This window comes from Ascaphus truei, chromosome 5 (assembly GCF_040206685.1).
Source record: "Ascaphus truei isolate aAscTru1 chromosome 5, aAscTru1.hap1, whole genome shotgun sequence".
Classification (NCBI taxonomy): domain Eukaryota; kingdom Metazoa; phylum Chordata; class Amphibia; order Anura; family Ascaphidae; genus Ascaphus; species Ascaphus truei.
The window spans coordinates 162,732,026-162,750,377 of NC_134487.1; positions in this window are offsets into that span (position 1 = coordinate 162,732,026).

An 18,352-nucleotide genomic window follows, 5' to 3' on the forward strand; every position below is an offset into this window, starting at 1 on the left:
GCCCCCCCCTCCCCTCGCACGCAAATTCTGCCCCCCCTCCCCTCGCACGCAAATTCTGCCCCCCCCTCCCACGCAAATTCTGCCCCCCCCTCCCACGCAAATTCTGCCCCCCCCTCCCACGCAAATTCTGCCCCCCCCCTCCCCTCGCACGCAAATTCTGCCCCCCACCCTCCCCTCGCACGCAAATTCTGCCCCCCACCCTCCCCTCGCACGCAAATTCTGCCCCCCCCTCCCCTCGCACGCAAATTCTGCCCCCCCCTCCCCTCGCACGCAAATTCTGCCCCCCCCTCCCCTCGCACGCAAATTCTGCCCCCCCCCTCCCCTCGCACGCAAATTCTGCCCCCCCCCTCCCCTCGCACGCAAATTCTGCCCCCCCCCCCTCCCCTCGCACGCAAATTCTGCCCCCCCCTCCCCTCGCACGCAAATTCTGCCCCCCCCTCCCCTCGCACGCAAATTCTGCCCCCCCCTCCCCTCGCACGCAAATTCTGCCCCCCCCCTCCCCTCGCACGCAAATTCTGCCCTCCCCCCCTCCCCTCGCACGCAAATTCTGCCCTCCCCCCCCCCTCCCCTCGCACGCAAATTCTGCCCTCCCCCCCTCCCCTCGCACGCAAATTCTGCCCTCCCCCCCTCCCCTCGCACGCAAATTCTGCCCTCCCCCCCTCCCCTCGCACGCAAATTCTGCCCTCCCCCCCTCCCCTCGCACGCAAATTCTGCCCTCCCCCCCCCCTCCCCTCGCACGCAAATTCTGCACCCCCCCCACCACGGGGTACATGCGCCCGGCACGGGCATGAGTGACTGAGCCCCTGTGCCGCACGGGTTGCGCCCGGGTTTGTGCCGTGTGCCAGTGGAGGGCTGAAGGACTAGGAGCGTGTGGGGGGAACGACTCCGCTGCCAGCCGCTTCTGCGCATGTGTGGCATCTGTCAGCGGCGCCATCACAACTGCGCATGCGCAGCATGGTAGCGGGCGGGGAACAGCGTTACAGCAGCCGTAGGACCGTTAGGAGTGTCGGGTCAGCAGCCGAGTGTGGGGGGGGTGTGTGGGGGGGGGGGGTGTGGGGGGTGCGGTGGCAATTAGGAGCGGCGCCGGCGGCTATCGCCGCCGCCGCCGCATGTGACAGGGGACGTGTGAGCGGAGCGGCGTCCATTACGTGACGTCACTTCCGTTTCACATTTCGCCCCCCATCTATCCAGTTTTATCCCATCAGAGGTGCCACTAAAGAAGTTAAACTTCAAAAGGTAAATAACTAAGCTAAGGGCATAAAGAAAGGTATGGCATAAATAAACCTATATACAAAAATAATGTACATAAGAAAAATAATAACTTAAACCAAGGGGGAGGCACAGGGGAGACAAAATGAAACAAAGACTCAAACCCTGAACAGCAATACAAAATATCAAAATCAAAAAAAGATGCATACAATGCCTGTGGTGGCTGCACAAAAGCAAGTAAGACACATGGCTGTAGAATCACAAAAAGCCAGTGCTGTTTGCACATATGAAACAACCTAGCGTAAGGGTTCCATAGGAGATAATGACTCCAGATAGCAGAGAAAATGATACTCAGCTGCCATATAGGGATGATGGAGTCAGTCCCACGGAGTTAAACTCCAGAATGTGTGAAAATACGTTATACAGACGACAGGATAAGCACCAAGAGTCACGCCAACAAAATAATGAATAGCTGCCTAGAGTGGACACTCAACGCGTTTCAGCCAAGGGGGCCTTCTTCCCGGAGTGGTAAAAGAGTAGTGGAGGCTTGCTGAGCTATATACTGTGTTCAATAAGTATCAGCGACGCCCTTTCCTGTTGGTGATCAGTAACGATGACGTCACTGGGGGGCGGCGGCGTCTGCACAGGTGCTGTAAGGTAAGGCATTCAGAGCTGTGGCATCCTTGGATACTGCAATCCCAGCTGATCACATAGCAACTCAGCTGCACATGGGCATATGCTGCAGACTGAAGCGTCTGAGTTCAGGAGTCTTAGAGAAGTCATCCAAACATTGAAAACAGACAGGCAGGATTCATTAAATTCTGATCTGTATCATGAAATTCAAAGATAAAAGCACAAAGATGTTAGACTACACATAGAGGGTTCTGCCTAACAAAATATAAGGCATGTATAAAAGAGTAGCAGATACAAACAGAATAACATATTGAGTATCTAAAAAATAGCCAATTGTTAAGAGAATAAATAGTAAAACAGAAAGAAGGAAATTATAGTATAAAGGCAGGGGCAGAGAGAATACCGTGGGATGTACTTGTAATAGCAACAAATGTATAAGTTGCTAAGTCTCACAGTTACACTAAGCTATATGGTACGAATCACTAAGTAAAGTTATCTTTTTCTCATCCACATACTGTGTGTGTGTATGTGGGTGTGTGTGTATATGGGTGTGTGTGTGTGTATATGGGTGTGTGTGTGTGTGTGTGTGTGTGTGTGTGTGTGTATATGGGTGTGTATGTATATATAGGTGTGTGTGTGTGTGTGTGTGTGTGTGTGTGTGTGTGTGTGTGTGTGTGTGTGTGTGTGTGTGTGTGTATATATGGGAGTGTGTGTGTGTGTGTGTGTGACACCAGAGGTACCCCCCAATCAGTCACACCCCCACCTAGTCAGTCAAAGTCACCCAGTCAGTCACCATCTCCTCACCCAGTGTGTGTGTGTGTGTGTGTGTGTGTGTGTGTGTGTGTGTGTGTGTGTGTATATATGGGTGTGTGTGTGTGTGTGTGTGTGTGTGTATATGGGAGTGTGTGTGTGTGTGTGTGACACCAGAGGTACCCCCCAATCAGTCACACCCCCACCTAGTCAGTCAAAGTCACCCAGTCAGTCACCATCTCCTCACCCAGTTCCCCCCCATCAGTCAGTCCCCCCCTATCTCCTCTCTCTCCTCTCTGTCTCTCTCCCCTCCCTGTCTCTCTCCCCTACACGCTGTCTGTCTCTCTCCCCTACACTCTGTCTGTCTCTCTCCCCTACACTCTGTCTGTCTCTCTCCCCCACTCTGTCTGTCTCTCTCCCCCACACTCTGTCTGTCTCTCTCCCCCACACTCTGTCTGTCTCTCTCCCCCACACTCTCTCTCCCCCACACTCTCTCTGTCTCTCTCCCCCACGCTCTCTCTGTCTCTCTCCCCCACGCTCTCTCTGTCTCTCTCCCCCACACTCTCTCTGTCTCTCTCACCCACACTCTCTCTGTCTCTCTCCCCCACACTCTCTCTGTCTCTCTCCCCTCCCTGTCTCTCTCCCCTCCCTGTCTCTCTCCCCTCCCTGTCTCTCTCCCCTCCCTGTCTCTCTCCCCCACACTCTGTCTGTCTCTCTCCCCCACACTCTGTCTGTCTCTCTCCCCCACACTCTCTCTGTCTCTCTCCCCCACGCTCTCTCTGTCTCTCTCCCCCACACTCTCTCTGTCTCTCTCACCCACACTCTTTCTGTCTCTCACTCTGGATCTGGATATCTTATTTACCCTATATATCAGTGTTTCCCAAACTATGCGCCGCGGCGCCCTGGTGCGCCGTGGCTTGGCTAGAGGGGCGCCGCGATCAGGGCCGCCAGCAGCGGGAAACAAGGGCCAGCAAATTAAAAAAACAAAAAAACGCTGAACCCGGCGCCGGCTCTCCCTGCGCGCGCTGGAGGAGCAGCACCGGGAGACATGTCTCCCAGCAGCACTAACACCTCACCCCCCCGGCCAAAACCGCCACCCCCCGGCAGCATCGGCGCATCATCACCCTCCCCCCCGCAGCACACCGGCCCTCCCCACACAGGCCCCCGCAGCACTGCCCCCCCCTCCCCTCACACCGTGCAGGGACCGGGCCGTTCAGCCACCCCAACCTGCCGCCGTCCCATGCAGCACTGGGCCGTCTGCCTCCCCCTCCCCGCACAATTGCCCCCCGCAGAATTGCCCCCCGCATCACCAGCATGCCGCCATCCCCCACCGTCCCGCCCCCCCCTCCCCCCCCCCGCAAGCCACCGGCCTGACCATCATCCCCAAGGAGGGTAATTTTTAAATGTATTAGGGGTGTGGGGGTAATTTTTATATGTATTGGGGGTGTGGGGGTAATTTTTAAATGTATTGTGTGTGTGAGAGAGAGAGTGTGTGTGTGTGTGAGAGAGAGAGTGTGTGAGAGAGAGAGAGTGTGTATGAGAGAGTGTGTGAGAAAGAGAGAGTGTGTGAGAGAGAGAGACTGTGTGTGAGAGAGAGAGACTGTGTGTGAGAGAGAGAGACTGTGTGTGAGAGAGAGAGACTGTGTGTGAGAGAGACTGTGTGTGAGAGAGACTGTGTGTGAGAGAGACTGTGTGTGAGAGAGAGAGACTGTGTGTGAGAGAGAGAGACTGTGTGTGAGAGAGAGACTGTGTTTGAGAGAGAGAGACTGTGTTTGAGAGAGAGAGACTGTATTTGAGAGAGAGAGACTGTGTGTGAGAGAGAGAGAGACTGTGTGTGAGTGTGTCAGAGAGAGAGAGAGTGTGTGTGTGAGTGTGTCTGAGAGAGAGTGTGTCTGAGAGAGAGAGTGTGTCTGAGAGAGACACCAACAGCGCACTGCAACTGTTAGGTATGTATATACAACTTTGTTTTTACTTTGGGTGCCGCGGAAAAATCCTGATCGCCTTGGGGAGCCTTGAAAAAATCCTGATCGCCTTGGGGAGCCTTGAGCGGAAAAAGTTTGTGAACCACTGGTATACAGAAATAGAAGATAATCAATAGACTTTGCATAAATGAAAAGATCACTGAACACCAATGAACACCAGGTAGTTATCAAAATGTAGATTAACAAAAAAACTCCTTGCTCAGGGCAGATAGTGCCCACCCCCGACCTTTAATAAAAGGAATTCCGAAAGGTCAATTTCTTTGGTTGCGTAGAATTTGCTCCACAGAAGATTTTTAACACAGGCAGAACACCTATCCACCAGGTTCAAACAAAGAGGTTACAGTGATAAGGACATTCAATGTGCCTTTGATTGTGCCTTAAATATTGACAGGGAGACACTTTTGAATAATGCCAATCTCAAGAATTCTTCAAAGAAAAAATCCTCACACTTTCATACGGAACAGAGAGATGAATTACCGCTCTTTATCACAACGTACTCAAGGCAAGCTCAAAGTATCAGAGCTATTCTGTTAAAACATTGGGGTGTACTTAAACTCGATAGAGAATTAGATGATTATACACAAACACCACCCAGAATGGTCTTTAGGAGAACTAGGACCATAGGTAATAGAATTTCTCCCAGTTTATTTACACAGAAAACCAATACTATGAAATCTAAAAGTAAAGGGTTCTTTAGCTGCGGGAACTGCAGTTACTGCAGATATGCATCCCCAATTAAACATATTAGGAACATTCACACGAAACAGAATCATAAGTTATACACACTTATGACATGCAATACGAAGTATGTCATATACCTTCTGCGTTGTTCATGCGGCAGCGGCTATGTAGGGAGAACTATCCGCACGCTCCGTGAAAGAGTGAGTGAACATGTAAGAACTATTAGAAATAAAGACGAGAGGTTCCCGGTAGCACGACACTTTATGCAATGTTCTTCTGGTTCCCTACAAAATTTTACATTCAGTGCCATAGAACATATACATCAGAACACCAGAGGAGGAGACAGAGAGTCCCTTCTCAATCGTAGGGAAATGTCCTGTATTTATGCCCTTGGGACATTGGCACCCAGGGGCATGAATCTGGATTGGGAACTGAAGCATTTTCTCTGATAGGTTCTCCCTTAATTTTCTATATGCATAAACTCTGCTGCATTTATATGCCTTTTGCTGATCTTTGATCATTCCCCATCCCCCCTCCCCTCCCCCCATCCCCCCTCCCCCCTCCCCTCCCCCCATCCCCCCTCCCCCTCCCCTCCCCCCATCCCCCTCCCTTTCCCTCCCCTTCCCCCTCCTTCCCCCCCTCACTCCCCCTCCCCCTCTTCCTCCCCCCCCCCATTCCCCTTCACATCATTTATGACATTTAGACTTGTTAATCTACATTTTGATAACTACCTCGTGTTCATTGGTGTTCAGTGATCTTTTCATTTATGCAAAGTCTATTGATTATCTTCTATTTCTGTATACTAATATGGCTCTAATCTAATGTGTTTAGATGATCATATATTATTATGTTTAAGGTTTAGAAAGAGCATCATTTGCATTTTTTGCATTACATATCACTATACCACGTTATTACTATCTTTTAGCCTTGATATTGTGGCATGGATAAATATATATTATACTATCTATACTCAGCCAAGCCCACTTTAATTGGTGCTTTCTATAGATTGACTAAGTATTATTCTTGGCTTGTTCCTCCTAAGCTATAATATTGTGATTATTTGTGTTTTATTTAACTTTATTTGTTATGTCCCTTAGCAGCTTTTACTGCGGTTTTAATTATCTATTTCTATGTTTTTTACACACTACATACACTCCCCTTTGGGTGCTTCCCCTTATTCCCAACCCACACAAGAGGCGAGCCTCATCAAGACGCCTCATTGGTCATCTGTCTTCACCAATAGGAGATGCTAACAGCGCTATTCGCGCGAGATTTCGATCGCGTGACGTCATTGTTGGAGGAGGGGGATCACACATTTAACAGGGAGCATACACAGACACACACTAACTCTTTGACAAAGGGACTTGTTCCCGAAACGCGTCAGAGTTACCCTGCACCCCTCATTTGTTATTCAATAAATATATTTCATCGTTTTTTGCTGGTTTGTGGCCCCACTCTCTGATTTGGCTGTGCTCCGTTTTTTGGACCCCATGGGACATCTACTTCACTTATCATGGGTTTCCCCCACTTCAAGCCCTGTCCTGAGTGGTGGAGGTAGGTCACCTGACCCTGTGTCTAAGGCAAGAGACACAGGGGAGGGGCCTGCTGAAATCATAAAGAGCAGGGCACTGCCTATTTACTGAGCTATTCTGTTAGTTAGTCTAGAGAGTCTGAAGTGAAGAGTCTGCATTGCCTGTCACCTGGCTGGCCCAGGGGGATAGAGAGCCATATATCAATTGGCAGTTGCAGGAGGAGAGCCATCAGCCTCTGAGTAGAGCTGATGCAACTTTAGTTAGGGAATTGGACCAATTCCTCTCACCCTGTTTAGGGGGTGAGGGAAGAGCTAGCCCCACCCTGAGTGCCCTTGGCCTGGGGTGGTGGCAGGGACACAGAGACCCTCCTGAGGGAGAACAGTTTGGAGGAAGAAAGACACCCTGTACCTGATTGACAGTTGTGTTGCTGTTGTTGCTGCTATTCCTGCTGCTGTGACAATAAAGAGCTGCTGCTGCTTTTAAGAAAGACTGTGTGAGACTGGAATCTCTCGTCCCCGAGTGGGGGACTCTCTGGAAGGACTCCACCCCTCGTTCCTGGGGCTTACCAGAGATGGAGGCGCTGCACCATTAAATGAGACGGAGGCATTCACCCCAGAAACCTGATCCTGTCATGCCCCATACCATCGCGGGAGACTCAGGCCCTCCTGTTGCCAGCAGGTACGCACCACACTGAGACATGTAGCCAGGCCCTAGTACACCTTAGGGGGTCCGATCTGCGACCGGGTGGGGGTCTATGGGCTACACACTATATATAAAAAAGACCAAAATATATTTATCAACAGTCCGGGTGCTTGCAGATGGACAGGGAATACCAGCCATATACACATAATATATTTACATAATATATTACACATACAACTGCATGAGATGCCAGTGTCCTTACACAGGGACACATGGTGCTAGAAATAACCACAAACATGGAGGTTTGATGCACCGAGCTATTGCTAATACAACATCTAGGAGCCACTCAAGACGTGTTCAAACCTTTTTTATGTTTATTTACAAAACAGAACTCCTATACAGAACTGCCTATAATTTAGCTTAGTGTTTTTATTTGAATGTTACAAGTTATGTTTTGTTTGAGACCTAAGAGTGCACTATTTTAGGTCTGTTAAATAGTGTGTGCGGCCGTGCACGAGCGTGCCTGTGTGAAGGCGCGTGCACGTGCCGCACACGTTTTGTGTATATACTGTGCGCAACTGTGTGTGTATGTGTATGCATGTGTATGTATATGTGTGTGTATGTATGTGTATATATATATGTGTATATATATATGTGTGTGTGTGTGTGTATGTACAGGCATACCCCGGTTTAAGGACACTCACTTTAAGTACACTCGCGAGTAAGTACATCTCGCTCAATAGGCAAACGGCAGCTCACGCATGTGCCTGTCAGCCCGTCCTGAACAGCAATACTGTCTCCCTACCTGTACCAAAGCTGTGAGCATGCGGGGAGACTATAGAGCCTGTTACACATGCGTTATTTATATCAGTTATGCACGTATATGATGATAGCAGTACAGTACATGCATCGATAAGTGGGGAAAAGGCAGTGCTTCACTTTAAGTACATTTTCACTTTACATACATGCTCCGGTCCCATTGCGTACGTTAATGCGGGGTATGCCTGTGTGTGTGTGTGTGTGTGTGTGTGTGTGTGTGTGTGTGTGTGTGTGTGTGTGTTAAATAAATAAATAAAACCTGCAATAATTTTTTTAATACGTTGTACAGATATACACATACACACACATACATACACACATACATACATACACATATACATACACATATAAACTCATATACACTCATATACTTACATTTTCAGTGGCGGTAGCAGCGCGATTTCTTTCTTTTTTTCTTCTTTCCCACTGTTGGCTGGTTCTACTCTTCTTGCCGTGCGCGTGCGCGGCGCCATTATAGAAAGGCTGACTAATGTCAGCCAACTATAATTCCGCGTGCGCCTGGCACTATAGAACGGGCCTTAGTCTTCTGTCATAAGCTTTCCCTTTTGCACCTATCCTTTGATTCTGTATAAAAATGTTTTCCTGTTTGGTATCTTTTAAAATGATTTAACATTGCACTTCTAGTTTAGATAATTTTCTGCAGAATACACAAGTAGAGCAGATCATAATGATTTCTCTATGGTTAGGAAAGATGGAGACTGATCTTAATGCCGGCACCGGTCTTCCCCAGCAGAATATTTTTGCCATGACAAAAATGTTAGCTACACTAGTGTCTAGAATTGCTTTGTTTGCAATTATTTCAGCAGCTGAATCAACAGGACCTAACTGTCTGCATTGTCAACTTGGGCTCTGTATCTTCCCATCCATACTCACACGGCACGCCCATGCGCAGGCACGTACGCTCTCCCAAGCCTGGTTGTGACAGGGTAAATAAAAGCCACCAGCTATATGCCTGGCAGACATATGTTTAGTCTGGAGTGCAGCAGTGATGAGGTTAACTTCAGCTGGGAAGCTCATCGCAATTAGTTGAATCCCAGCTGTCTAATCAAGGTGTGTTAAAAACCCCAGGATGTGCACACATGCAGCCAAGCTGGTCAGGAGACAGGAGTGGAATACTGAAGTAGATTACTGCTATAAGGTCTGTCATTTTGTATGCTGTCTGAAGCAGGGAAATACCCTGAAACTCTTGAGAAAGAACAGCTTGATTTAAGGTCTGTTTTGCAAAGTACATGTTTTATGAACTGTTGTGTTTGCCATGCTGAAGAGAAGCTATTTTGTTTGCCATGCTGAAGATAAGGAATTTTGTTTTGTCTGCTGAAAAGAAACTATTTTTGAATTGTGTGCTGTATATTTTTTAAGGCTAAATAAATAAGCCTTGCCAAGAAACCCCGCGTGTGTAGATGCATGTACGCTGCAACACTGCCCTCTTGAGATTGGAAGGAATTACTGTGGACAGTAATACCCTATTGGTGGGTATAGATGTGGAAAGTTTGTATACAAGCATACCCCATACCTTTGGCTTACAAGCGGTCAAACATTTCCTTCGGGCCAGGGATACAAACTCACAAGCACATAACAAGTTTGTGTTACAATTGCTTAACTTTGTCCTTACTAAAAATTTATTTTTGTTTAATAATAAGATATACCATCAAATTCAGGGAACAGCCATGGGCACCGCGTGTGCTCCCGCCTACGCCAATCTCTATCTGGGCTGGTGGGAGGAAACCGTGGTGTTCACGGATGACAATTCCATCTATACAGACCATATAGATCTCTGGTCTCGGTACATTGATGATGTGCTCCTTCTCTGGAATGGCACAGAGAAACTCCTGCCAGAGTTTATTAACAAACTTAATACTAATGGACATAACCTGAAATTGACATATGAAGTACAAAAAGAATGTATCAATTTCCTTGATATTACGATCACGAAACAGGAGAGTGGCAAGTTAGAAACGACAATCTATCGCAAACCTACCGCCACAAATAGTCTTCTGAAGGCAGTCACCACTCAAGACAACTGATACACAATATTCCTACAGGTCAATTTCTCCGTTTAAAGAGAAACTGCTCTAGTATGACAGAATTTAAGACCCAGGCCAAAGACCTTACCAAACGCTTCATGGAAAGAGGATACACAAAATCAGTTATTAAGAAAGCATACCACAGGTCACTTAACACTCCAAGGCCAACCTTGCTTATTGAACATTCTAGATCTGACGATGAAAAGGTACATACTATACGCTTTATTGGCACTTTTTGTAGTCTGTGGCAATCCATCTGTCAGATTTTAACTAAAACTGGCATATCTTACTCTTCCTTTCTTTGAATATGGGTAGAGGGATCCTGGTATATAGGGCCTCACTATTTAATATCAGCTTAGTAGGTTCCGTTTTGACTCTATAGGCGGATCCGTCAGAATAGTTCATTTCTACACATCTATACTACCTTATATTTATTTATTATTTATTATATTTTTCAATTTCCCCCTTTTGCATCTCCTTGATTTGGTTGCTTCTGTGTCTGTCAGCCCCTGTGGGTGCTTCATTGTAGATTTTATTAATTTATTAACTCCCCCTCCCTCCCCCCCCCCCCCCTTGTCGATTCCCCAGTCTATATGTTCGCAATGTTATTTATGGGCTAATACATATCCCTACTTCGCTATTGCTCTACACTATTATGACGAGCAATCAGTCCGCTCCTCCCTGATTGGGGAGGGTATATTAGGCCACACTGACCATTCTGTTTTACTCCTCCCCCTTGAGAAAGCGCGCTGTGACACGCGAAACGTACGTCGGGGTAGCGTGACGTCAGCACGTTGACGATCACGCGGTGCTGTTTGGAGGCAAGGTCTGCTCCGGTTATTTTCCTGGGCTGCAGCTGTTCACATGCATACGCACACTGTATGCTATCAGGTCGTATACTTACCCTACTGTATGACTTGGTCTGATCATATTGGTGGCCATAAGCACTGTCCTGCTGCCATAGGCTCTGCATGTTAGTTTATTGTTCACATAGCCCTGTACACAGTTTATATGGGACTGTATACCAGAGTATAGCATTATTGCTGCTGTTTATGCTATCTAAGCATTAAACATTTAAACATTACAATACACCACCTATCTGCTTTCCTTTATCAAATGCATGGGGATTTTATCTATGCATTTTTTTGGTGTTTCGTCGGGTTTTAACTTTATTATTGGTTTAATAACACTTTATTATTTTTTGTGTACTTTAGTTTGACCTTTGCGGTTGACCCCACTGAGGGGTTTGGCTATTTTTGGCTTCTATTGAGCTGACACTATTATTGTTAGTGTCACCTAGTTAGAGTGCAATTACTGGGGGCTTTTTGTGATCCTTTGTGATCATTTATCTGTGTGTTTTATGCTACTCTCTCCCCCATGCACCAGGTATCTTTTTGTGTTGTTGTTTGTTTGATGAGCGACGTGTTCTTGTGTGCTCTAACAGCAGACAGCACCAAGGTACAGAAGCTATGCAGAGTAAAGAGGAAATGGTGAAGGGAGACTAAATAGGGGGCTGGGACCTATCAGAGGAAGGGGAGGAATGGAGGAGTGGCTCGAGGGAGGACCTGATAGGGGAGAAGTGTCTGGGAGGCTGGGGCCAATCAGAGCACGGGGAGGGATGGAGGAGCGGCCCGAGGGAGGACCTGATAGGGGAGAGGTGCCTGGGCAGCTGGGACCTGTCAGAGCAAGGGGAGGAGCGGAGGAAGGGCCCGGGGAAAGGCCTGATAGGAGAGAAGGGCCTGGGAAGCGCGTGATGGCGTGCCGCATTAGAGAAGGCGGAGTCAGGCGCCCGGCGCTAGCAAATTGAAGCCTGGGTCTGCACGCGCCCATAGGGGTGACGCGCATGACCCAGAAGTGTGGGAGCAGCCGTGGAGGGGGCCGCACGGAGTGAGGCACGCCGCCGGGGAGCCTGTGCGGCACCGAGCAAAGGTAAGGAGGCGCTGGAAGTGGGTGTACCCGCAGCGTGGATCCTTACAGGTAGTTCTTCTCACTAGGAGTTAAGCTTTGGCTCACATAAGCCACTGAACGCAGACCAGCAGGGTACTTCTGGTGTAACACCGCTCCCAGCCCATTGAAGCTGGCATCCACATTCAAGACATAGGGTTTCTTTGGATCAGCATAGGCCAGCACAGGAGCTTCCGTCAGGCTTTTCTTCAGCCCAATGAATGCCTTTTCTCAGTCGGAGGTTCATTTATCTCCAAAGGGTGTTCTTGGAGACGTAGCTTTCTGTCGAGGCTCCTCTGGGTAAATCTTGAGTAGATTATTGAGAGCCTTGGCCATGCTAGAGTATCCTTCGACGAATCTTCTGTAATAGCCACAGAACCCTAAGAACGATCGTAACTCCATTACATTATCAGGTCTTGGCCAGTTAACTACGGCTTCTACCTTGGCAGGATCGGTGGCCACTCCTTTGGCAGAAACTATGTGGCACTTATCTATGGATAACTTCAGGCCTTCCTTACCCAACCTATCCAACACCTTCAGGAGATGGGCCTCATGTTCTTCAAGAGTCTTCCCAAACACGATTATGTCATCCAGATAGATGAGACACTCGCGTGGGTTCATGTCCACGATCGTTTTCTCCATCTGCCTCTGGAACGTCGCAGGAGCACCACAAATACCTTGAAGCATGCGGGTGAACTGGTAAAACCCCAGAGGGTGGATGAAGGCCGTTTTTTCTTGGTCAGCCGGGCTCATGGGGACTTGATAGTAACCTGAGCGCAGATCTAATACGCTGAACCACTGGCTGCCCGACAGCGCATTAAGGATCTCCTCGATCCAGGGTATTGTGTATTGATCGGGGATGGTACATTGATTCAAAGTACGATAATCAACGCACAAGCGGACGGACCCATTCTTTTTCCTTACTATCTGTCACGCCTGTATGCCCGCAGACCAAGCTACACCCCAGTACTGAGGTGGGAACGGTATGATACCACACACCCACAGCAGTGGGAGCAAGCCCGGAGTGTGGTATAGCGTTGCTGGGCCTGTTGGAAGAGTTGTTAGTATATACTTGCAACGCTTGGGGAATGTCCGTGAGAATAGTCGTGTCCGTTTGCCAATGTTCAGGGATCCAGAGGGTAGAGTCGTCAGAGGGCTAGCCAGGTCCTAGGAAGCCAGAGGTCAGCGGAGTCGTATGCGGAACAGGGTTCAAAGGGATACCAGAGAGCAGAGTAGTCCAGGGTAAGCAGGGGTCAAAGCCAGGGAAATCCAAAGTAACACAGGAGCAGGTAATCACAGGAGCACAGAGGGAGCACAACATAGGTCAGGTACACACAGGAAAACAGGAACTATGCAGAGCGAGGAAGAGGTGGACAGACAGGGATTATAAAGGAAGGTGCACCAATGACAGAGAGGGGAGGAGTAGAGAGAGAAGTGGGAGAAGCTAGAGATAGGTCAGGGAGAGAAGAGGAGGAGACAGAAGGGGCAGTCAGGGGAATGGCTTGAACAGCTTGGGAGGCGGAGACAGGGGGAACCTGATAAGAAGAGTCTGTGCGCGTGCACGCACCGGACGCGTCACCAGGCACGCTGAACGCCGCGCCGTGGGCATCAGGCGAGGAGGAGGCAATGGGACGGATGGCACCACAGGGGAAGGTAAAGGAGCTACCTCGGTGGAGAGGGAGCAGGGAGGATTAAAGCAGGGGCTAAGGGAGCGCGTGAGTATGCGAGACCTGCGGGGAACGCGCTGCGGCAAGGGAATAGAGGTAGAAGATGAAGGAGAGGAGTGGGAAGGAGTAGAAAGGGTAACAGGAGATGGGAGAGAGGGACAGGGAGAGGAAGGAATCTCCTGAGTCGTCACACTATCACTATTGGGGAAGCGTAGGGACTTCGTGACTCAGTCACTATGCCAGCCGTTTCCATCTCATTGATGACATTCCTTACATCATCCACATCCCTGGGTGCAATTCGCCGGGACCGCTCTCGGAATGGAGTGGCATTGTTCAATCTGATCGTTTGTTGAGCATTACGGCTACAGTCCACATCCAACTCACTAGTAGAGAACACATCTCTGCATCCTTCCAGCTGGGCACTCAGCCGCTTCTTCCACTCTTCAGAGATGGTTGAATCTCCAAAGTCAAACAGCAACCTTTTGGGCTCTTCCTGAGCGGTAGCAGCCTTGACATGCACTACTGTCTCCACGGTTGTCACCGGGTATATCCTGCCCAGTCTCTGTCCAAATTCAAACGGCACCGGATATAGGGACATGTTTTGCATGGACACCGTGATTTTCTCAGGAATAGCGGCAGTCCATTTCCTCATTTCCAGTACCATCTTGTACCCTCTCTTGCGATCATTTTCAGGGGTGGTTTCTAAAGAGAACAAGGTGTCTGCAGTGTCTCGGCCCCAGTATCTGACCACGGCGGTCATTCCAGGTGGAATCTCTATCAATCCTTTCTCGTGATTGAAGATCTCCCCGTATTCTTCCTGGGAAGCGACTCGTAAGCATTCATCCTGAGGACTGGAGGAAGTTGCAGTTTAGACAGAGGTAATTCACCTGTCTCCAGAAGATAGGTTCAGATCACTGACCTTACTACATCAGCATTCGTTCCCAATATGATGGGAGCACTCGGGTGTTCTTGGGGCTCGGGACAGACTAGGGCTTCCACTCTCAATGGGTGAGTCCGATTGGTGTTCAACTGTGATATGTTGATCTGCACGGCTATCACTCCGTCAATGGGATAATCCTCGTTGCTGAGGCCCCACAACTTCATCTTTTCAGCCGACTGTAGGGGCAGATGGCTGAGGTGTTGGTTGTAGAATGTCCGATTGATAATGGTCACCTGAGACCCAGTGTCCATCACAGCTGAGGCATGGACGCCTTCCACAACGATTCTTATTATAGCAGTGGGTCCTATCCTGCTGTAGGCATCTGGTGGAAGGGCCCCTTCCGTGGGGCTCTCCGATTCTTCTTCATCTGCCTCGGGTAGAGCCGGGAAGGAAGAGAGTGATGTCTGTACTTGTACAGTGAAGGACTTGGGCCCTGTAGGAGGTTTCCTGGGGTGTGGGCAGGTCCTTGCGGCATGACTAGGTTCACCACAGTTGAAGCAGCGGAAGCCCGTGCGGGAACCCGGACTTCCTGGGGGTTTGGGAGGGGACCCAGGCGCCTCAGAGGTGGGTGTATCTTTCTCTCTCTTGTTCCCCTTGGTTTTGGGTATCAGTGCTTCCTTGCAGGAGACTTTACCCTTCGGGGTAGTATGTAGTCGAGTGTACGCTTCATGCCCTTTACCAATCCTAAAATGCCTTGGAATGTAGGTGGAGGTCCTTGGAGTAGCGAGCACCTGATCATAATCATGATATGATGAGTGGGGATGGCCCCTCTGAGAAATTGCTTGCGTCGGTATTCGTCCACCGCGGAGGCGAGGATGAGATCCCGTGTTCGCATCTTCCACAACACCAATTGAATCCTTTGCAAGAAGTCGGACAAGTCTTTCTTATCTTTTTGTCTAAAACCGAAATACTGGAACCACAGCGCACTTTCTTCTTCATCCTTGCCGTAGATCTGTACTAATAGATCCACCATCTGAGTTGAAAGATCAGGGTCCTGATCGCGCTGCGCACTGATCATGGTGGAGGCCAGAGGTCTAAGGCTTTCCATTATCCGCTGACGTCTTACTGCTTCGGAGCAGGGCCACTCGTCAATCACCTTGAGGGTGTGTTCCCTCCAGGACACTATTCCTTCTTCGCCCACATGAATAGGCAGTGTTCCTAAGAAGGCCTTCAGCTTCCTATAATTTGTGCTTGCGAGGCCAGGGTTAGTGCTTCCACTAATTGAGGCATCGTTGACCATCCTATTGCATTCCCTGGGGTTTGACCGGGGTGGGAATCAGGTCTAGGGGTAGGGGTGAGTTCTAGCCTGGCTCGACCCTCTGGGGGAGAGTAAAGTGACCGTGGAGCCTCAGTTCGTAGAGAGACCTGCTGCGGAGTCTCAGGGCTGAAAATCAATCTGGGCAAGAGCGGGTCAGAATAGAGTAGCGAACTCCTCGAGAGTAGAGCGTCATACTTCCCTTTGAAGGGGGAAGAACTCTGAGTTTCTGCTGGTGAGGGCACTGTGTAGGAGTGTGTGCGGGCAGGAATTGCTATTGGTTATGACAATTCAGGGAAGACAAGCGGACAGCCTGGAGGTAGGGCTCCAGGAAGGTGTAAGGCCCTAGGGGTTTCGTCTTCTCGGACCTCATGGCAGGTTGCCAGGATGAGAATGTACCAGCAGAAGGTAGGGCCCCACTTCCGACCTATCTGTCTGACATGGGCAAACCCAGGCAGGGGTCTAAGTTGGGTTATGACGTCATGCGGGGCTAGGTCGAATGGCACATCCCCCACCGCAACTATTTGGCGGGGTGACTCATTGAGTTCTAAGGCCCAATCGCGGACCTGTTGCTTGGACGGAGAGAATATTCTGGAATTTGGTCTAACGAATAGGGCACCCCAGGTCTAAGCTCTCAGCAGCGCCTCCAATGTAGCTTTATGTAATAATGTTGACTGTTAATTTATGTTAAAAAACAAAAAATATTAATTTTATAATAATATCAAGCCTATATGTGTATAGTACTATCAATGCACTATGCAAATATACCACCAACATGCCACAAGCGTCCATGGCTATTATATATATATATATATATATATATATATATATATATATATATATATATATATATATATATATATATGGACACTCTGACTATAGCTTTAATAGCACCCTATGCATACTGTAGCTCTTTGAGTGTTCTCTATGAACAGAGGTTTCACATTATTGTGCAGTAAGGTATGCAGCCTTTATAAATCATTTTATATATTATTTTATAATAGGATCTTATATGTGGCTCAATATATGCACTCTTTTGAGTATTTTTCTACAAATTTGTTTTATATATATATACACGATTATTGCTGTTTTGGTTAATCCATATCTTATGTTTTTTGTTTGATGCTTTTCTTCGTTTTTTTTGTTTATTACGGTATATGTTTGTTTTTAATGTGAATGTATAAGATTGTATATGTATGTTTATATAGGTTCTTTAATTATTGTTGTGATTTACTAATTGGAGGGCTGAAGATACCATTTTCCAGACGATTTACAAGGTTTCTCATTGGTGAGGTTGCTGCATTTAACTTGGCCCCATGAGTATTGTGGCTATGCCCTGACGAAGTGTTCCACGTGACACGAAACGCGTAGGTGAGCCTATTGCATGCCGGGTACCAACGTGACGACGCTGTAAACCCAGTGCTGCCTTCACACAGAGCAGGGAGAACTACAAGTGGTTGCCAGTCTGGAGCTTCCCTTCGGCACATACCATCTGTGATCCGGAGGAGGGGGGGTGTCTGGACTACGGAGCTCCTGTTGTGGTTTTACCTGCCTGGTGTATTGGATCAATAAGATCCCTTTTTATTGTAAGTTTTTGTACTTATTTTATATGTCTTTATAAACTGCTAGATGCATTTTTTGAACACTTAGTGATTCTTTCCCATTTTTCTGCGCCTCCATCCTTTTGTTTGTTGTGAGTCTTCTCTAGCCCTGCTGATCACGAGAGACGGGGAGCAGCACTAAAGAGGGATCTCAGAGACTAACTTTGATGGCCAGCGCGCATTTAATACTGTACACTTCTGCCTCCAAATGTAGCCCTTGTACCCCTGGGGTACTGCAACTATTCATGCTTCTGTCACCTGTGAGGCTAACAAGAGGCCTGAGCCTCCGCCACTGAGAGCCTGGGGTATACTTATACACGGTGCAGCGCCTCCACTGGCGAGGGATCCCAATGTGGTGGGAGTATGCCCTCACCAGAACCAACATATACAGTAAATACACTCACAGTTGAAGCAGAACAGTATTTACTAAGCAGAATAATAATAACCGCTTACATGAATATCATCACATCATTCCTCATATGGATACCGTTGCATCACCCTGAATGTATACCATCCCATCAGCCCACATGTCCATCATTACATCACCCTTAGTCCTTTGAGTAGCAATGTGCTTGGGCACTTATCCCTTGAGTATTCCACAAACAATAAGGTGAGTGTGAGGGATAGCGCTTCCCTGTGTTGGGCCCGGTGG